At 41.1% G+C, this 21,278-nt stretch overlaps 1 long non-coding RNA gene across 1 annotated transcript; it reads right to left on the bottom strand.

Annotated features, from left to right (window-relative positions):
- Nucleotides 1–1,118: 1,118 nt before the first annotated feature.
- On the bottom strand, nt 1,119–21,223 carry LOC118686082 (uncharacterized). The gene is made up of 3 exons (XR_004980100.2): nt 18,722–21,223; nt 5,565–5,698; nt 1,119–2,560 (listed from the first exon to the last, which is right to left on the bottom strand). It is a non-coding gene; the product is annotated as an uncharacterized LOC118686082 (long non-coding RNA).
- Between the last annotated feature and the right edge of the window lie 55 nt (nt 21,224–21,278).

Raw genomic sequence — 21,278 nt, 5'->3', positions numbered from 1 at the left:
CCGCCCTCTGCCTCCCGCCGCCGAGCACGCAGCGCCCGGCCCCGCGCACCGGCCGCCTTCCGCCCCCCGCGGCACCGCACGGCGCGGCCCCGCCGCCGCTCCCCCGCCTCCCCCGGCCGCCGCTGCTCTCCGGCAGCCGCCCGCCTGCGGAGGCTGTCCTCTCGCCGCCGCCGCACGTACAAACTTTTTTTTTCTTTTCTTCCTCCCCCCTCTTTTTTTCTCCCACCCCCGCGCCGCCCCGGTAGGCTGCGGGCTGCGCGCTGCCTCCCCGCCGGGCGCAGCGGCCGGGGTGATGCGGAGCAGGAAGTGGCCGCCGCGGGAGCCGCGCGGTTCCACGTGGCCGCCCCGCACCGGGGCGGGAGCGCCTCGCCCCGGGCCGCCGCTCGCTCCTGCCCCCGCCCCGGGTCCGCGCCGGGCGTGCGCTCCCGTGCACCTGCTCCCGCCCGGAGCGCGGCCAGCCGCGCCTGCAGCCCTCCGGGAAAGGGGGGAGCAGGGGGACACCTCGAGTGGGGTTTCGGCTTTCCCGGCTGGGTGAGCAGCGCTGCTCGGGCACCGATTTGTGAAAATTCAGGTGCAAACGTTTAACTTTAGGGGTTGTCATACAGGCGAAGGGTAAGGCCCATTAATTGTTGCGTGCAGCCTGGGCAGAGTAGAACTGCAAAGTCAACAGATTTTTCTTGGGGATAGCAGATTAAGTACAAGATTACAGAGATGCTATCAGCCCCACAGCTTGTGTGTTATTTTGTTACTAATTTTCTGCATTAAAAGTTAGGCATCCTATTTCCTCTTTGAAGGACTGCCACACGTGCACGCATACACACACAGAAACCTGAAAAATGTAAGCTCTCCCAAAACCAGAGTGATGCAAAAACAGTACTTCCAATGTAATATTACTTTAGGTTTTTTCTGTGTATTCAGTACTATCCCCTTGCTCTGATATTTTTCCATTCTATTTCTTACATGCACTGGAGAGTATCAGATCCATGGAACTTGAACTTTCAATGATAAGGACTGCAGAAACAAAACAGGATATTACACCTTGAACAGGATAACTTTGGAGGAAAAACTGCCCACACCTAAGTGACCTTTGTAGTTGGACACACCTAGCCACAGAAGTATTTGTTTATTCATATAACTTGTGCTATAGCATTGCGTGATATCTTTTTTTTTTTCTCATTCTGTAAGATCAAGATATGACATGTAGACAAATGCAGTGTTTAAGGCATTAGAGCAACAGCTCTAATCCTCAGTGTTTGCACAGCCCTGTGACTTCCACAGGAGCACAGAGCTGTTTTCCTCAAAGCCCCCTCCCTGTGTGCAGCTGCAGCAACAACATAAATATCCCAACACAAAGATTTAGGTGACTGTTTTCAGGTAGATAGCAACATCTGCACAGGGCTGGGAGGGACTGTTAGGGTTTTTTGGATGGGAAACACACAGAGTTGAGGTGCCTGAACAGATCCCCTGGCTTGCTGAGCCCAGAAGGAAAAGGCAAGTTGGGGCTGTAAACTGGGAAGGTCAGTAGGCTGTCAAGGAAGTATAGAGGCATCTCTCCAACTCTTCCTGCAGTCTTTAGTGGAGACCTTACTGCAGCAAACAGTGCTCTTTCCTCATGTTGTCTCATTCTTCATCTTTGGCATCCCTTTTTAATGTCCTGTGCTGTTGCTCTCAGCACACTCAAGGAAAGTGAGAAGAAAAATAAAGTTAGATATAGCACTGCATGGAGGGTACAGCCATGGGATGTGACACTGCTCTGCTGCTGCTCCTCAGAGCTCAGAGTGGTGGGGACAGAGCCCTCTGCATGCAAGTTGATATGATGACAACTCACATTTGTAAGGCTGCCTGCTGAAACCAGATTTGGGTTTGGGGGTTTTTTTTTCAGATAGAGGTGTATATTTTGCATGAAGCCATAGGCAAAGGTAAACCACACATCCATGATTTCACAGAGAGCTACACCCTTGGAAGATGATCAAGAGCTTTGTCGTTTTGGTTTTAGATAGCCGAGGTCTCGCTGTCAGTGAACTCCCCCATTAGCTATCCGAGGACAATGGCTTCTGTACCAGGAATTTTAACCCCCCCAGCGCTTGTTTTATCCCGAAAGAGAAGTAGCCGATGCCCACTGGGAGGCAGTACGGGCCAATGGACAGGGTCTTCATGCCAGCCAGCCTCTCTCTCTGCCGCAGCCACCAATGACAGCAGATTGGAGAAGGTGTCATATTTTTGTTTGACCGCTCTACCTGCCTGGCCTGATTCCTCAACAGCGAGCATCTTCTACCTTTTTTCTTCTCACGCACAGGCCATGCAGTCTGACTCCAGAAGTATTAGATTAATACTGACCTTGGAAGTGTTTTATTTCAGTTGCATCCTTGTTAAGGATGTGCTGAAGTTTCAAATTCTTCACTTACAGCTCCTCCTGTGTAGTAAAATGCCTAAGAAGACCTACAGAACATATTTTCACTCTTGTAGAATTTGTATCAGCTGAGACAGAAAATTCAAATTAAATTTGGCTTTGGATTGCCTCCAGTACTATTCAAAACCACTTTTCAAAGTCTTTTACAACCTGGAGAGAAAAAGATGGAGGGTTAAACAGAGGCTTTAGTCCCACTCAGTTACAAAATGTAAGTAAATATAAATTTATATATAAAAATATAAGTATATATAAAAGAAGTACATAATATATAAATATATATATATATAAACCATTATGCTATTACTATACAGGCAGTATTAAAACAAAACATAAATCTGTTATTAGGGAATTAATGAATTAATCAATCTCTGTTAGACTTATATTTAGTCATTCAAATGTTTCAAACAGACTGGCAACTGTCACAATGTTTGTATCTGTATGTGGACACCTACTGCTTGTCACATAGAAATCATATGTTCACTTCTCCATGTATGACTCCAAATAAATATGCAATGGCATTTAAGTCATTACAAAGCCTTGCTGCTCTTGAACTAGAGACCTAGGATGACCTGGAGGTGAGGTATCCGATTACCAATCCCCTAAGCCATGCAGTTGCCTTATTGCTGGGGATTTGGGGGATGGTGTCTGGAGCAGGGTCACTAGCCAATGTCAAAACCTCATACAGTTGCTCGCAGAGGAGAAGCATCTGGATGTGGGTCTACCCCTTAACTCTGTCCTGAATACCTGGCCACAAAAAACTACTCTGTTTGTTCAGAACATAATGTCTGAAAGAAAATCCTACAGACCTTTTACCTCTCAAGGTGAAAATCATGTTTTACAAAGTTTCATAATACAACAAGCTGCTTTAATGACTTCATTCTACATAAAACCTCACATTTTGCTCATTTGAGAGGTTTCTTCTATCAACACATAGACAATCTTTCTACTTAGTGCAGACAGCACAAAACATAACTGTTTGGTTTTTTTTTTTTTGTCATGTAAATAGGTTTGAAATTAAATATTTGAAATTAGCAATGATGTGCTGGTTTTGGCTGGGGTAGAGTTTATCTTCAGAGGGGCTGCTATGGGGTTACATTTTGTTTTTGTGCTGGAAAGGATAACACCAGGATGTTTTGGTTGTTGCTGCTGTTGCAGGGCTTGCCCAGGATCAAGGCCTTTCGTGCTCCTCACCCCGTCCCACCAGAGAGGAGGCTGGGGGTACACAAAGCGCTGGGAGAGGACACAGCTGGGACAGCTGTCCCCCACTGATCAAAGGGATATTCCAGACCAAATGGCACTATGCTCAGTATATAAAGTGGGGGAAGAAGAAGGAAGGTATGGGGACGTTTGGAGTGATGTTGTGTTCCCAAGTCACCATTAGGCGTGATGAAGCCCAGATTTCTTGGAGATGGCTGAACACCCACCTGCCTATGGGAAGGGGTTGAATGAGTTTCTTCTTTTGCTTTGCTTGTGTGCATAGCTTTTCCTTTACTTATTTAAATGTCTTTATTTCAACCCAAAAGTTTTCCTACTTTTACCCTTCCATTTCTCACCCACATCCTGGTGGGCGTGAGTGTGTGAGAGGTGGTGTGGTGCTTAGCTGCCAGCTGGGGTTAAACCATGACAAATGGATTCTAGACCTCAAACAGTTACACTTTCCTTAGATGTTTCCAGATATAACTACCAGCACTTCATTAAGTGCAGTATTTCCCTACATGATGTACTCTAGCCTTCATGTAACAGCAAACTTGGTCATGCTTTGATTAAAGAAAGTGTTGGAAAATGCCAGCTGGCAGAAAGTAACTTGCCTTCCTAAACAGAATACTCTCAACACAAGCAACACCTTTGCTCCAGTGAAACCTTCCAGCTCCCTGTAATCTCTTTTCCCATCCTGACCTTGCATTTAGATGGTCATCTCTGAACAAAGCCTTTGCTGTTCCTGCACTGTTACTTTGGATCTGGCCATTGACCCTTACAGAAAGCTCATGCAGTGTCTTAGCGCTACAGCACATTTATTAGTACTGCATATCGGAGTCCTGGCGTGTCCTGCTGGAATCCAACACACACCTTCCCCCTAGTTTTCATCTGCGAAGGGAGGAACTCAATGTGTGGCTGGAGCTGCCTGGCCAGATCTCCCTTACTTTATTTTAAGCTCGTTCTCCCTTCTGACACCACCCCCAGCACTGAAGGATTTGAAGACAGATTCTGGATTAATGATGTGGTCACTGCAAGGAATAATCCAAAGGGCACAGTTTGGCATACATTATGATGAATATAAAGTTATGCCCTAAATATTTACAATGTGTGTATATTTCACCTCAGAGTTGACAAAAAGGAACTGAAGTACAGGATTTTAAATTCTTCCTAATTTCTGAGACTGTTTTAAAAATACTTTAATCAAACAAGTACCTCTAGGGAGTACTTAATATATGCTGTTGCAAGTTAGATTATGATTTCTTAATCTTCACTGTTTTGTGTTCATGATCTCCAGTCTTTAGTACCATTCTTCCTGTAATTCTTAATTATCCTTCTTCTTTTAAGCCAGCAGTTTAGCCATGCATGTCCTACCAAAAATTATCCTTCAGTGTTTCAGCATTTGAATAGATGCTTTTGGCAGAGTGCTGTTCGCCTCCTTTGCTTTTCCTGTCACTTTTATGAAGAATGTGTTATGAAGTTCCTGTCATTACATTTAGCCCCCATACTCCTGTCATGCCTACTTAGTCTGTTTAATTCCTGCAGTATCACCTCTAGCTCCTCTTCTCTTTTCCCACACAGCAACAGTAAGCAAGCTCATTATTTTGTACCGGTCTGGATTCTACCAATGTCCTGAAGATTGGAATGTAAAATGATTTTTTTTCCAGCTGCCCTTTCTGATAATGAGTACCAGTCAATGCTTATGAACTATGTTGTATTATTAATACTGCTTTTGTCTAGAAAAAATTAACTTCTTTTGCACCTACAAGTCCTCAAAATATCCACACTGATGAGTGTTGACAATCCTTGACAGATTTAGATCTCATTAAAATAGTGGATGGGATGGTCTGTTACGTGGGCGTTTCATTTAAGTAGGAGAAGAAATGGGATGATTTTGAGCATGGTTTTGCCATTTAAAAAGCAATATATATATTTTAAATTACTTTTCAGAGAAACTTACCTGTATTTTGAGCCAGACAAAAGCATGAGTAGTCATATACTCAGCCCAGTCTCAGGTCTGGAAAATCTCCTTTTCCAAGGTGCCATATTTCTGAGCATTTCAAACAGAAATTAAACTTGCATCATTTCCTGAATCTAGGGCAGAGAAAATTGAAATAGGTTGCTGCAATTTCTGTTATGCTGAAAAAATGAATGTTGTAAACACCCACAATTTCAGATGCTGAGTTATTTTCCTTAAAGACTGTTAGTGGAGTTAAATTGATGAAATTGTCAGTCTGAACAAGAACCACAGTGACTTTGAGAGAAAAAATGGAAAATTTTACAACTGTAGATTAATTATATTTTTGCATTTCTTAGGAATTTTGTTATTTACCGATAAACTGTTGACAGTTTAATAAATAACTGGAAACTTGAGTGTTATCAATTCAGTATCATTTATCAGCTATAAACCTTCAATAAGTTTGACACAACTCTTTTCAGGATATATTCTGCCATGTTGTTCAAAATTAAACAAAACCTAACTGCTGAAGATATGAAGCATTTGTAAAGCATTAGAGAAGTTAAATAAAGCCAACATGTCAAATTTGCACAAGATAAAGCCTTATGAAATTGCACTGGCAAATAAAAAAAGACACTCAAAATTGGTTACATGGAAAAGTGTGGATGTACAACAGTTACTAAATTCTAAAACAAGGCTATGTTTTTTGTTCCTTAGCTTAGTCACTGTTCCAGAAAGACTGGCCTGCCTCATTTTACTTAAATGCATAAAAGGCCCATGAATAATTACTGGAAAACACCAGTCCAATAGATAGATTTATATATTGAATAACATTGCAGAGTTCTTCCAGGCTCTGATTTCCAAACTGGGGTCCTGGGGAATGGGAATGCTGTCTGCCACAGAGAATGATAGCAAGACTACTGCCATTAGCCATATAAAGTTTGTGGTATATATATCACAAATTGGCAACTGCAAGTTAAGGATCTTAGCAGTGAATCACAAAAGCATTGCTTTTGAAATGCAATGAATTCTTCTTTTGAAGGTTAAGAAAGCTCTGAGGTTTCTTAATTCTTTGCAGATTTTATAAACTGTGAGTTTGATGTTATCGGTGGTTGGAAACAAACACCACAACGCTGAGCAGCCTCTTTTCTTAGTAAGCTGCCATTTGGAGAGAAATTCTCAAACAGTAGATTATTCCTATTATGTATGGTCTGACACCAAGTTGTATTGATTAGTAATTCAATGAAATGATTCTGTTATAAAAGGCATGTTTTGTGGGAATTGCAGGCAATAGCAGCTGTTGTATCATAACACTGCACGCATTCAAGTCTTCTATTAAATAGAACCATAATGAAATAGATTTCATAAGGGCTTTAGCACACCATGTAGTGCAGAATTCTGGGGAAGTTTTCCCTTTTCTCAGGTTCAAAGCTCCAGACAGATATCCCTACTTGGTATGAATTAAATGATTTCTAACCTTTATAGCTTTAGCTCAGGTATCAATGTAGATAATTTTTTCAATTTTTTTTAATATGTTTTCCATCTTTTTCCCAAACTGAGAGCTCAACAAAAACAAACAAACAAAAAACAACAAAAAAACCAACCAAAAATCCAACAAAAATGTCCCCCTGCAAATAAACCCAAACAAACTCAACTCTCCAAAAAACCCTCAACCCGACCAACTTTAGAGAAAAAATTATTAGACATGTCAAAAAGACATTGAAATGAAAGTGAAGAATTGTAATAAAGTCATCATCCTGGCAAGCCAAACTCCACTGCTTTTCAGTCACTCATGACAAGAAAGAGGGATAATGGCAGGATCTCATCCATCTTCAAATACTGCAGGTTTCCAGTTCTCTCAGCTCACTGCCACTCACTCCCCTTTTTCTAATATATACCAGAATGCTGGTTTTGGCTGGGATGGAGTTAAGTGTCTTCCAGTGGCTGGCATGGGCTGTGTTTTGGGTTTGTGCTGAACACAGGGTTGATAATGGGGAGATGTTTTTGTTATTTCTGAGCAGGGGTTGCACAGAGCCAAGGCCTTTTCTGCTTTTCATCCTGCCATGCTGGGGAGGAGACAGCCAGGACAGGTGACCCAAACTGACCTCCAGACCATATGGCATCATGCTCAGTATATAAAGTGGGGGAAGAGGGAGAAAGGGAGGTACATTTGGAGTGATGGTGTTTGTCTTCCCAAGTCACCATTAGATGTGAGGGAGTCCTGCTCTCCTGGAGATGGTTGAGCAGCTGCCTGCCCATGAGAAGCAGTGAATTCATTCCTTGTTTTGCTTTGTTTGTGTGCTTGGCTTTTGCTTTCCCCCTTAAACTGTTTTTATCTTTTTTATTATTTTGTCCACAAATTCTCTGGCTTTTACCTTTCTGATTCTCTCCCTGATCTCACTGGTGGGGAAGTGAGTGAGCAGCTGTGTGGGGCTTGGCTGCTGGCTGGGGTGAATTGAAGACAAAATGCAATGATCTAAAAACTAGTTGGCTGAGTAGTCAAATTAAAAACTTTTCTAAATTCCCAGGTGTGTGCAATTAGCTAGAAGCAGATCTCTAGACTGTACTTCTATTTTTACTCTGGCTTAGATGAATCTTTGTTCTGAGTAGTTTGATCAAATCAGGGACATTCCTTAGGTTTAGATGTTAGAGTTTACAGAGTAAGTGGGAAAAGGTTGATTTACAGTTTTGTCCTTAAGAAAAAAATTACTTGTTTCAACTTGAAAAGTATCTTTATAGAGCAGAAGACTAATCCAATTAAAGTTATTTGAAATTAAACTGAAGAATCACTGATTTATTCCTATTCACTGATCCTTTGAGTAATGAAAGCTGCTCCTGTAAACCTTAGGCTGAAGTGAAGTTTATTTCGTTCCTGATTTACTATCAACAACTCTGACATTTGTGTATATCTCAAAATGAACACAGCATCTGTATAATTAATTGTTTTTTCTTTTTCCCTCCAAAAGTGCTTTGGGACAAAGAAGAAATGATAGGAAAACTTCATACTCAATAAATATTGAATTGAATAAAATATGGTGATTTACTGCAGGACTTTTGTAGACTGTTAGCTAACTGCTTGAAAAAAGTGGATACTTCTTAGTAACCTCCAAGATACAGAAGTGAATGTCTTCAAAACATTTTATATTTAAATAAGCGGACTTGAATATGAGTAAAAATGAGTGTAACAATTTGCTTCTCTTTGAGGTTTATATCCAAACAGTCTCTCCAAACTTGCCCTGCTAAGTCTTTGGTGTCAGGGCTGATTAGAAGAAAGCAGGAGATAGAGGCACTGTTCCTCCCAACATTTAGGTCAGCTCTGGTACTCTCTCGTGTGTATCTAGGCCACGTCTAATTAATCCCAGAATATTCCATCACTGTTGGATTACCTCTGTCAACTTCTCCCTCAGAAACCTGGCAGCAAAGATTTTACCTTAGGTGAAGATTTTCCCTTTTCTAAAGGCAAATGGGAGTGGTTTCTTTCATTGTATAATTACATAATGTTTATGCAACAATTTACAGAGCCCTTAGGATGTGAAGTAGTAGAGGCGAATAGCTGCACTTGAAGTTACTGGAATGTTGCCACATTTAAACAGAGCCAAGATTTCAGCCCCAGTTGTTTTAAGGATGAAATTTACCAGCCTTCTCATCTCCGAGTTTGAATCCGCTATTCAAAAGAATCACATACTTTTTCCTTTTTCCAAGCCAAATGTGAATACAAAGTGCTTAATCAAACTAAGATCAGAAAAGACCAAAGATCTAAAAACACAATAAAAATTCCACCTAAAAGCCTACTGGACATCAGCAAAAGTTAAGGAACTAAATTGTATTTTTGCACTTGAAGCTGCAGCCTGCCATGGTCACTACTAGAATTACATAAACAGTTTGCAAAGACACATAACAGCTCTGGGAGGTGCTTAAATCAAGACCAGCCAACACTGTGGAGCAGTGGACATGCAAGTGGTGGCTGCTGAAAAATAACCCAGAGCACTTCCTGAACTAAGGACACACTGCACCCATGTTCTGTGTATCACCATAGTGAAGCACAGAATCACAGCACTAAAAACAGACTGTTAATTAGCAATGCAAAATTTAGATGCAATTATGCAAGGTGCTGGCTGTCTCAAGCAGTGCCACATTTGTATAATGAGGGTGAAAAGTATCGTGACTTTTGGAATCAATGCTCAGTAAACATGCATTCATCTATGCAAAGAGCCAGTGGAATTTTTCTTATACCTGATGGTAAAGTATACATGACAAGACAACTTACTAGTTGCAGAACAAGAAATACCTGCTATTGGATATGTATTAATATGAACTTTAAAACACAGGCAAAGAACAGCATAGGCATTTCTGCAGTGGGTGGGGTATGTTTTTAAACTACACCCTCCACTGCTCAAATTATGTCCTTGCAATCTCCTTTAGTTAAACATCAAAAGGATTTTCAGTGCATTTTGTACAGGATTGTTGTCAAGACCTTAATTTAAATGCTTCTATTGATACCTTCAGGATTATGTAATATTAAAAATGTAAATAAGATGCAGATTTGTCACATACTCATTTTCCTTTCCTATGTAAGTTGATTACTAAAGCAGGAAATGCTATTCATAAATGCTCATTACTTACACACTAAAAAATCCATATAGCAAAACTTCATTTTTTTAAACATCTCTAGAAAAATAGTCAGATCAGTATCAGTCATGAGTTTTGCCTGAGTTAAGATTTACCTGCCCTCCACATGTGCAGTTGTGGGTCATTGACATACTTAGTACCTGTGTTTGAGAAGTCATCTTAAGTTTTATCTCATATTAGAAGGAGGAAGGCAGATTTTCTAGACATAGGGTGAGTGCACCTGCAGCAAAAGTACAATAGGTGTATTGCAATCCATAGCCAATGCAGTGAAATTGCTAAATCCTGCTGTCTTGCATTTAATGTCTTAGCCTGAACACACAGATAGGTAAAAAAATATTGTCATTTTGACAGGTGAAAAATTTACACTGGCTGGTGATATGATATTAAAAACACCCCGCTTAGTGTAAGCTCTCCCAAGTCACATTTCTCTTCCACCAAGGTCCCCGACTATGATGCTGGACTTCACCAGAGGAGAAGGACTCACATCTTTTTTGTCATGGCCCAAATTTCTGGCTGTATCTAAGAGTCCTTTAAGCATATGTGGCTCTGCCTGAATTTTGGTCATGCAGCTCAACTCAGAGCACGAGGATGAACTAGATTTCTACTGGTGTTTTTAACTGTGACAAGCTTCCTGATGCTACGCATTAAGTAAGATACCAAAATAAGCTTGATGATGTGGGACAGTTACCATTATTGAGAGATTATAGCATCTTTGTCCTTTTGCTTTGGAGATGTACCCCTTCTTTTGCTTCATCACCCAGTTCAGACTCTGTACAAACTGTGCTTTAGTGGTGGTAGCAAGATGAAGACCCAAAAATGCTTTCTAATCTTGTAATTCCCCATCATGTACAATGCCCACTAGACTACTAAATTTTCACCATCTTTTTTTTGTGACCAGCATCTCAAACTCGGCCTTAAGTAGAAGAGCAAAAGTTACAGTTGTTAGAGTTCTTTATAGTCTTCATGATAGCATCTTGATGAGAGAGAAAGGTGTGCTATTTGTCTGGATTCTACAGGGTCTAAACGCTATTGGAACGCTATTGCCCTGTTTGAAGCAGAAAAACATGAAGTTGTTATTCAAGAAGTGTATCAGTCATGTTAATTTAAAAGTGCCCCACATTCAAGAATGTGGATTTTAGACTCAGCTAGGCATACTTTTCCTTGTAACACCTACGGAAGTTAATTAAACTTTGCAATCCAGACAGAGATGCACTATTAACTTAGACAAGAATGATAAATAACTTGCACTTTCTGAGAGAATAAGTACATATAGTACATGTAAAATGTACGCTATTATTTTAAAAAGAGCTTTTAAGTTTTTATAAGTGCCTGCATGACTTGCATCGTTGTTGAAAAATTAAAACAGTTCATTGTAAGCCTTGAATGCTGGAAATTGCTTCATATCATAATAGCATCTTCTCTGACCATTCAAAGCTTTCACCTAGTTCTTCCTTTACTTTTACTGCCCTTTTGTTAGTCTGCCATTCTTTCCACTCCCTCAAAAAAAAAAAAAAGATTGTTTTATATATTATGAATTCCTCATTAGGTTCCTGATACCAGCATTCCAGTTTCCTGCTCAATTATCTGGGTACAGTTAAATGATTCTCTCCATTCAACTATCCACAATAATTGCCAGTAGGAAGACAAGTGTTTCACCATGCACCATGGTGCATGGAAAGGACCAGCAATAGCATCAGCATTTACACCTATTACACAGACTAAGATAAAGCCAGATCTTTCTAAAGCTGGTGTCACAGCCTTCTCCCTGCTATTTGCAGGTATAGGAGGAACTTCTCACAGTGACCAAACAAGTGTCCAGCACTTTGGGTGGTACCAGTCTGTTGCTGATGAAACCTGAGACCTGGCATAAAACACAAACAACAGGCAGAATCACTCAGCAAATGGACGTCATGGTTCAAGAGCTTCTGACAATCAAAGTCCTCAACAAATACCGGCACCCTGCCTAAGTTTATGACATTGATGTTCCTCAGCTCTCCATAAAAGCACATGCCTTCATTACGCCAATCCTTGTATTGTGCACCAAAACCTGAGCTCTAAAGAAGCGGCAGAAAATGAAGCTAACAAATCTTCATGTAGTCATCTGAACACACCCAACTTTCCACCAAGTCTAAGCTCAGGGGTTCTGGGGATAAGCATCCTCATAAGCTTTGAGCCAAGCTAAAAATAAAGGATACAGGTTCTCTTTTGCCATAATAAAGGCCTGGTGTCTATTGTTGGTTACCTCAGATCTGAAGCTGTCCTGTCCAACTTCTAAAATAAAGAACATCATTATGTAAATTGATCTGTACAGAAATCCTCAGCAGATCCGTCTGGTTTTCTTCACTCTCCTGTGATGTTGCGTTTCAAATTCAATACATTATTTTATGCATCTTGCTGACAATGTTTATTTTTAAGAGCATGAAACTCTCAGTGCTCATCTACTCTTCCTTAACGCTGACAGTGCTCTGAACATGGCACTGGCTCTCTGAAGCAAGGCAAATGAAATAGGAGCCATCTTAGAAATGGTTCTGCTTAACATCAGGACAGAGATTACCTTGCCTTCTGGTTTTGAGATTTCAGTATGCAAAATGCAAAAGGATCCTAGGAGTTCTGCAGGCTTAGCAAGGAGTACAAAGTTTGGGTACTGTTATGCTGACCTGGTTCAGCTCTTTCTTTATCTGTCTCTGTTGTCTTTTTGCTTAATACACTGTCTATTGTATATCCTTGTCCTGTGTTTGCTCAATTGCCTAGCACAGGCCAGTCCAGACTCTTATTAGAGCACCTACAGGATGGGGCATGTATTTGCATGTCTCTTAATCCTGGAAGAAACTGAGACCACAGGCAGGCACACATGTGCACACGCAACCTACTTATCCAGGATTTCAATATGTTTTCTATAGATACAGAACCCCCGCAGGAATTTCAAAAGGTGTATCTGCACTAATTAGAATCCGTATCATTTGCGTGCCAGAGCTTTACTCATCACCTCAAATTGCCCTCATCCACCCCAATTTTAGCATTCATATCATCCTGCTTTGTTGTGAAGACATTTGAAAATGAGTTTCAAGCTCACAATCCATCTCTAAAGCAGTAATGAATCCTGTGACATTTTTTTTTTCAATAAACCAGCTTGCATAGCAAGTCACAGCTTTTATTACTGTTAAATTTCTTAATTCTGTAAGACTCCTGAGGCTGAAATACCTGCAGCTGTTCAGGACCATTGACTAGGTATTTAATCTCTGAGAGTATAAGAACCTTTTGTGCATCAAATTCTGCATACTGCTTTTTGGGTAGTATTTTAATAAGCTTTCATCACTATTTTTGCCCAATCATTCTTAAGGTCCACAGGCTAGATGCTGAGTATGTATAAATCATGCAGCTCGAAGTACATCAAAGCAACTATATTCATTTGTGCCAGGATTTGGCCTCTTACTTCCAGTTTTACCATGCTTTTCTTTAACTAATCTTGTGCCTTAACCACATCCACTTCCTACTGTATTCCTCTCAATCCCTTTCAATTACCTCCTTCTTTACTTATAACACCCCTCCCCCAATTATTTCCTTGTAAATCCTTTTAAATCCTAATTTTTCTTCTCCTTCTTTCCTTTTTTTAAAATTTAAAATTAGCTAATTGTTAGAAGCATTTGTAAATCTGAAATCATATTTCTGAATGCATTGTGGTATGTTGACTCTAAGGGCTAAAGTTTCTAAGCAGCTTTCAGAATAATGAGATTTGTGGGCATGACTCCCTTGCACTGCTATAAAGATTTACTCTTTAGAGTTTAAAGATTTTTAAAAAATCAGTTTCTTTGTGCTGCTGACTTGTAAACACTGTGCTTGGAGCATGGATCCTTTACAGCAGAGTTAGCCTTTTCTCTTTCAAGTTACTTATTGTGCTTGAGGAGCTTGTGAACATCTACCCTTAACTTTAAAACCCGAGGGTGTGTCATTCTTAGCAGCAGCTGATACACGCTGCAGGTTTTGTCCAATTTGCCTCCACTCTGCACTTAGCATTTGTGTGCATAAAATATTTGCATTACACATTTCTTTAACAGGCAACTCATTCTCGTTCTTTGCCTGACCACATTTCCACTGATAAGTGGCAGCAACTTGTAGATATCTTATGGAAAATCTCAGTCCAGTCAAAAATGGTAAACTCATGGGCCACATTTCTCAGGTTAGCAATACCCAAAATGTCAATCTAAGATGCTTGGTTTTGCAGACAACTGTTCCTGACATTTCATAGTCCGTGATACTCTCTATTATTATTTCCCATCAAACTGCCTGACAGTACCTCACATGCAACTACTGCCTGCAGTCTGCCTGACCTGGCGGTTTGGGCTGGGTTTGCTGGGTCTAACCTCGGATACCTTTGTTTGCCCTCGCAGTGATGCTGCAGCACAGCAATATCAGCGTGCCGAAAGGGTGAGGTGGCTTCACTGATTGCACCGGCTGGTGCGCGAGTGTTTGCATTGCCCCAGGCCAGCCCGGCACTCCTGCACCACACCCGCGGCTGTGTGTGCTCTCCATGGGTGCTGAGGGACATTTGTCAACCTGAAATCCAACTTCCTGATGCAATCCAGGATGCAGCCACGTATTACTGCTTTTTTTCCTTCCTTCACCTCCCCTGGCACAATGAAACCACATCTCATTCTGCTGCTGTCTTCTGAGCTAGTCAAAGCATGTGTTGAAGCCCCTTTCACACTAAAAATGCATATTGTGCTACTGCTTCCTCAATATATCACCAGATTTTGAATGCCATGGTTTTGCCCCATCAGCAGCTTTTCAATTAGCCGATGCCATTCATCATATTACAAAGCACTGGAGAATAAGAATGCTATGGAAGCCTCCTGGAAGGGAGGGAAGAGGGAAAAAAAAAAAGCTATCTAGTACACATAGAGTTTTTCACACATGGCCTCATCTCCCTTTCACTTTCCTCAGGAATTATGTGATAGTCACTTCACCATGACCCTGTTATCATAAAGTTATACATATGCCTAAGTAATTTGATAAGCAAGGTATTAAGGCTTGTGCTGTGTCTGTCATGCTGCCCAAAGCTGCATAAGTATATTGACTTTTCCATAATTAAAACAGCAATATCCATTCATTGGAATTAACTGTTTGCTGAAGAAAAACATAACCAGAACTGTTAGGCACAGACTTTTACAGACCCTGGAAAATGTTAAGGTTACAAGAATAACATGCATAGACATGAAAAGCTGAAAGACAGGTAGAAAGGCGAAGAATTAAAAAATAAGTTAAGAACTGTTGAATATTTCCACACATTAAAGTGTTTAGAAGGCTTCATTCTTATCTATTCCTTGTACCAACTATGCTTTTATACTTCTTTTTAAAACCCTTTACATCTTAGTAATACAACTGTCACACCAAGCATTTGTAGGTATCTTAAAGTATTTTAATTTTGAAGAAAAAAAATTTCCTGCATTCAGAATCACCTCCTTATTTAGCATGCACTGGGAGTAGAGAAGGTTGCAGTACTGATAATGTGTCTGAATCCTCAATACATTTCTCATCCAGCACCTTTTAGCTCATCCCCTTTAAATACAGAGAGTTTGGGGAGGGGTATGGTAGTGGCATCTTTTTTTTTTTTTGCCTCATTTTGCTGCCCAGTGATGTGACTTGGCATGGCTGCTTTAGGGGAGACAAAGGAAAGGTGACTGGAGTCAGGCTTTTGTTCCTTGGCCAGCACAATGTTTCGGGTCAGTGAGCCAGGCTGCCTTTGCTGCTGTGCATTCACCTTCTTCCCAGTATTAACCCCAGCAGCTTTAATACACTTTTCCTGGGGACAAAAAATGCTTTTCTTCCCAACATAGTTGTTGTCAGATCTAGTTTTTACAGGTTTAAGGAAATGCTTTAAGCAGGTAAGAGTGAACTCCTGCATTCACATAGAACCTTAAGCATGAAAGGGTGCTGAAAGAATTGCAACTTTTTAAAAAGCTTTTCACTCAGAAGGTGATCCTGCCTGGATCTGGTAAATTGATCCAATGGTTCCTACAACTCCAGGATGTCTCAAAGGGTGGGACCAAGCTGTGTCTGAGAACCCCAGATAACAAACACTCCCAAAAGCAGTGTGCTGTGTTTTATACCTACTCTGCCAAGTGCTGGACTGGGACAGCGCAGAACAGGAGCCAAAGATATTTTCTGCTTTTTGTGCCAGCTCTTGCAATTCTGGGGCTTTTTCCTTAAGGCCTCAGTCCTTACAGCCTTGTAAATAAATTCTAGCTTTGACAACTGAAGAAAACCACAATCTTCCCATCCTTGCTTCCCAAGCCCTGTCACCCTCTAGTTCCCTCGTAAAACCATGCAAAGTGCTTAAATAGCCCTAAAGGCAATTAAAACACATTAAAAATATGCTTTATGAGATAAACCGGAAGTTTTGTATGCTCACCATTGGCAAACTATTTTGTCTTTTCAGCTTCAGACTTGTGCCTCTTTCTCTTCCTTTGAGGATGAAGGGTTTCCCAGGGTTTTTAAAGAACTCTGGTGACCTTTTCTGGACTCAGCTAGCTTTTTCAGCAGGCAGCACTTCTGTTGCCATGGCAGTGGGAGCCAGAGCCCCAGTGCTAGTCTGGGGGATTTCTTCTGAGGCATCATTGCCACAAGTAATAGAGCAATTAGGTGAGATGCTGCCTGGGTTTTCTGATATGGCTTATTTTGCTACAGATAGGTAGCTATGGCATTTATGAAGCAAATTACTTCTTGGTGAATTTTGTCATGCAAAAGGTCCACTTAGGGACCTCTTCTATACTTAACTTCACTGTGGCTTGAGAATATGTGCTTCAAAACAGTGAGTGGTGGTGCACCCTGTAAGGGGAGTTACAGCAGCTCCATCTTTTTGGGGAGAAGCCAAGTGCCAATAGGCATTCTCCTTGTAAAGGGTATTTAATTAAGAACTAGCAGACTACTTGCCCCCCTCCACATGAGCAGCTGCTGTTCACAGTCAGAGTCACAAACCACCCTGCTCTGCAGGGCCACAGAACTTTCACTGGGGCTTTGCGGATGGGAACATCTCCAGGCAAGTAAGCTCATATTTGACCCTTGCACACAGCGGTCACCATTACGATCAGTAAACCTTAGAGAGAGGCCTGCAACCCATTTCTGTGACCAGATGCACTCTAATGACAGCAGTACAAAATTCCCCTGTGCCAGTTCACTCAGCTCACAGGACACAGAAGGACGAAGAATCTGCCCCAGGGCTATGCACTGACTGCATTCTTCCTAGCCTTCCTATGCTCCCTGCTCATATCTCCCCTCACTTCTCCATAATATTTGGAAAAATAGGTGCTCTGTGGAGGTATTTTTTGATTCTTTTTTTCCCCTCTGGTCAACTGATTAGATCATATGTTTGGGTTTTTTGAGTTTTTTCAAGAAAACCAGAGAAAGACAGGGACCAAGATCCATTCTCAGTGAAAATGTTCTTCTTTGTTGAATGTTACCAAATGGTGTAAGATCACTAAACTAACAAAGAGGTTAGGTTTTGTACACTGCTTAAAAGTAGAACACTTATGAACTTATATTGGTTCTCCCCAGAAAAGCAAATAAAGACTATGATCTAGTTAAAAAAAAAAATCTAAAAAACCTCCACAAGAAGATAGACACACCTCACATGCCACATGCTATAAAAACTCAGATCTAAATCACTACTGCTTATCACAGAATAAAAATCCAAAGATCCTTTTACTTACAGAAAACTACTTAGCACACAAATAAAAACCTTCATTTAAAAAACGATGTAATCTTTAAATGCATACACAAATTGCTGTTAAATAGTCTGTAAACTGCTGCTCTTCTGGGCAGAGTAAATATTTTGTGATATACTGCTGTCTCTTAATCTGAAATGCAAACTGTTTTCTTTATTACTGATATAATAATGCCTTTTTTAAAAGATGAGCTGCAATATTTGTGTTAAGTCACCGCTGTGCTCAGACACCAAGTAAAGAATATTCCAGCAGGCAAATAATAGAGAAATATTTAGTTCCCCTTCTTCAAACATATGCTTTAGAAGGGAAATAGTTTTGCTTGATGGAAGCTCTCAGGGGAACTGGAAACATAGACCTTATTCATGACTAGACTTTCCTTAATTTCATCTCATATGCATTGCCAAGACTCTTCTCAGAATTACCACAGCTCCAGTCTTTAGGTGTAAGCTAGCTGAAGATTATCTCAGTAACGGGTCAGGTGAAGATCTAATGCAAGAGAAAGGGTTTTTTCTCATGGAACAGAAATTCAGCAATACTCCCTGTACTAAAAGTATCTGTCACACAGGACATGATATTTATTGTTGTTGTTTTTAATTTACTGGAAATTAGGACATAGCAGCTCCTAAACCAACAGACACATTTCTTAACAGAAAAGCTGTGCCGCCCCACCTTCCCCTCCCAAAAGCTGCAATCTCAGGAAGAGTTAAATTGACAGTTCTTACTCTCAGGTCTGCAACTGCAAATGACCTCATGAGCTCCCTTCTGATACTGCCACTTGACTTGCCAACATCAAGAAGTTTAATCACTGACCTGATTTTTGGTTGGTGTGGTCTCATGTCAGTTGTGTGTCCCAGTCCTTGAGGAGTCGGGTCAAACCTTCTTAAAGAGCCACAAATGTGGGTTTCTTGTCACAAACATGGAGAAGGCTCAGCTGGTCACTAAGGAGGAGGTACAAACAAGACCCTGAGTGAAAGAGCTGAAAAAACCCCAACCCTGAGCATGTACTTGTAAAAGCTTTATATAAATCCCTGACATGGTCTGTTGCTATGTGGGACTGATGAGGAGCTGGCAGTTCCAGCCCCTGATTGCAGTCTCCTGTGCTGGTGGTGCCTGCATGGACCCTCCTGGGTCACCTGAAGCATGTGGGGTGGCTTTGGGAGGCACTTCAGGGGGATGCCTATGATGGCTGGTTTCCTGCTCTCCATCAGAGTTCTGGGAAGCACCGAGGAGATGACAATAACCAAGTAATCCAGACAAAGTGCACATCTTCTCCTCTAGTTCAGGCAGTTGCTACAGAGCCAAGCTCTGTGGCAAAGGGCTGTGAGGGATTAGTCTGCAGGGTGCTACTACAAGGGGGTTAGTCCTCCCTTGCTGCACTTTCTGAACTCTTCTCACCTCTCTAATTGTTAGGAGACACTATCCTTCTACTTACCAGTTTTGCTTCTCCCTGCCAGAATAGAAGTTTACCCTGGCATTTCCTTGAAGTAGAAGCTTATCAGTTCTAAATCAGGAGGCATGTTTAATTAAAACAGTGGTGAATGTCACTTGAGAATCACTTAGGCAGAAGAAAAAAACACTTAAAAACCTCTGTGTTTTTCCCCCTCATATTAAAAGGAAAAAAAAAAAAGCTAATTAGAGCAATCATCCAAATACAAACATGCCACCAGACACCCTCTTCTGCATCTACTCACCACGGCTTCCAGCTGAAGAAGTCACTACAATTTTCCTTCAAAAATCAGAGGGCAGATACTGGTGCTGACCAGGAGTGCAGACACATCTCCTTCCCATCTGGCTGGGGCAGCATGTTGTCCAGACCTCAAAGCAATTCCCATCGTGCAGACAGGCAGCACTCCTCCAACTGGTGCAGGGAATGACCAGTCAGAGAAGCAGGGATGTAAGCACCACCACTGAGCAGCTAATGTTCAGAGCTATTGCCCAAGCTGGTGGTGCACAGGCTTTTCCTGATGGGAGTTCAAGGGCAGCTGCCCTATGCAAGCCCTAAGGTGGAGCTGTGTCTGTAGGCTGAGATCTTGTCCCTGACCTCCTCAGTCAGAGAGCCCTGCTACCTCTGCAAGGAGCTGGCCAGGCACCAGGATCTCAAAGTGCTCTCACTCTTCCTCATCCACAGGCATTGCAGAGGAAGGAGGGAGGCCAGGAGGTAGGAGCCAGGCTTGGATTCTCTCCTTCTTGACTAGCAGGAACACACGACAGCATCTCAGCCTGGAAGTGAGAGTCAAAGAAGAAACCAGTCTCCTGTCCCTCTTCCCAAGCTGAGAAGCTGCATTTGGAGTTGATAAACATGCTCCAGTAACTCTTCTCTCACATTCTTGCAGCCAGGGACAGGACATTCATTTCAATGCAAGATGCAATACCTCCTCCTTTCTCTTCTCCCTGCAACAAGTCTTATTACTCTCCTAATACACCCATACCTGCAAGAGCTCTTTAAAGCTTTTTCCTTGAAGGTTTGCACCTGATGTTATCAAAGGTAATTAGATAATTGACACACAATTCACAGAAGGCTCTCTGGTTTCTTTATACATGCTATTTTCTTTGGGCTGTGAACTTTAAATGATGCAAATGAGAAAATTCTCTGTTGTTTTACAGCTTTTACTTTAGGCTATATTAAAACCAATGCCTAATTGATCTTGATGTATCTAAACCACTTTATTATTCTCTTAGTAATAATTCTTCTCTGTTCCTAGTTGTTCTCTTGCCAAGGGTTGTGCCTGTAATGTTAATGACTCCAGTCTCTTTAGGGACTTGATGGAAGTTTTTGTTATTTGTCAAAGCCCCCTGACTTACAATTTGTTTTGTTGTTGTAATTACTGTTTCAGTGGGAAGATGTTTACCAAATATCTTCAATAGTTTCTTCAATAGAACTGCCTGTAAGAAATTAATCCCAAACAGTTTAAGTGGAAAGGTTAGGTAGAAAATCACAATATTTTCCCCGATTGGGCTGTCTTCAGTTTGCATCTGACTACAGTATCCTTTAAGCTCTCTAGAGAAGGAGGAGTCACATTTTCAATGAATGCTTATAGTTCTCTTAGTTTTGCTAGTTTTGATGTTCAGAGGTCTTTGGAAGCAATGTTCACTTTAACTGCTCCCTCAGAAACAAATAAAAATTAGATTGTGTCCACTTATCACAACTCTGACTCATGCAGTAGATGGCAGGGATGGATTTAATCAATGATTTTCGATTAGAAGGTTTTAGGATAGATTTACAGCACTGAAAAACTGAAGTTTATGGGTATGCATAAAATTAAGTTATAGGACTTAAAGAGATGCAAATTAAAAAAAAAAGAAAGATAATTCATTTAAAGATAAATAATATGTAATAATCAACTCTTTCTTCTTTAGTCTTTGAAGA

This window comes from Molothrus ater, chromosome 4, assembly GCF_012460135.2.
Source record: "Molothrus ater isolate BHLD 08-10-18 breed brown headed cowbird chromosome 4, BPBGC_Mater_1.1, whole genome shotgun sequence".
NCBI classification, from domain to species: domain Eukaryota; kingdom Metazoa; phylum Chordata; class Aves; order Passeriformes; family Icteridae; genus Molothrus; species Molothrus ater.
This window is presented reverse-complemented; position numbering and strand designations above follow the sequence as displayed.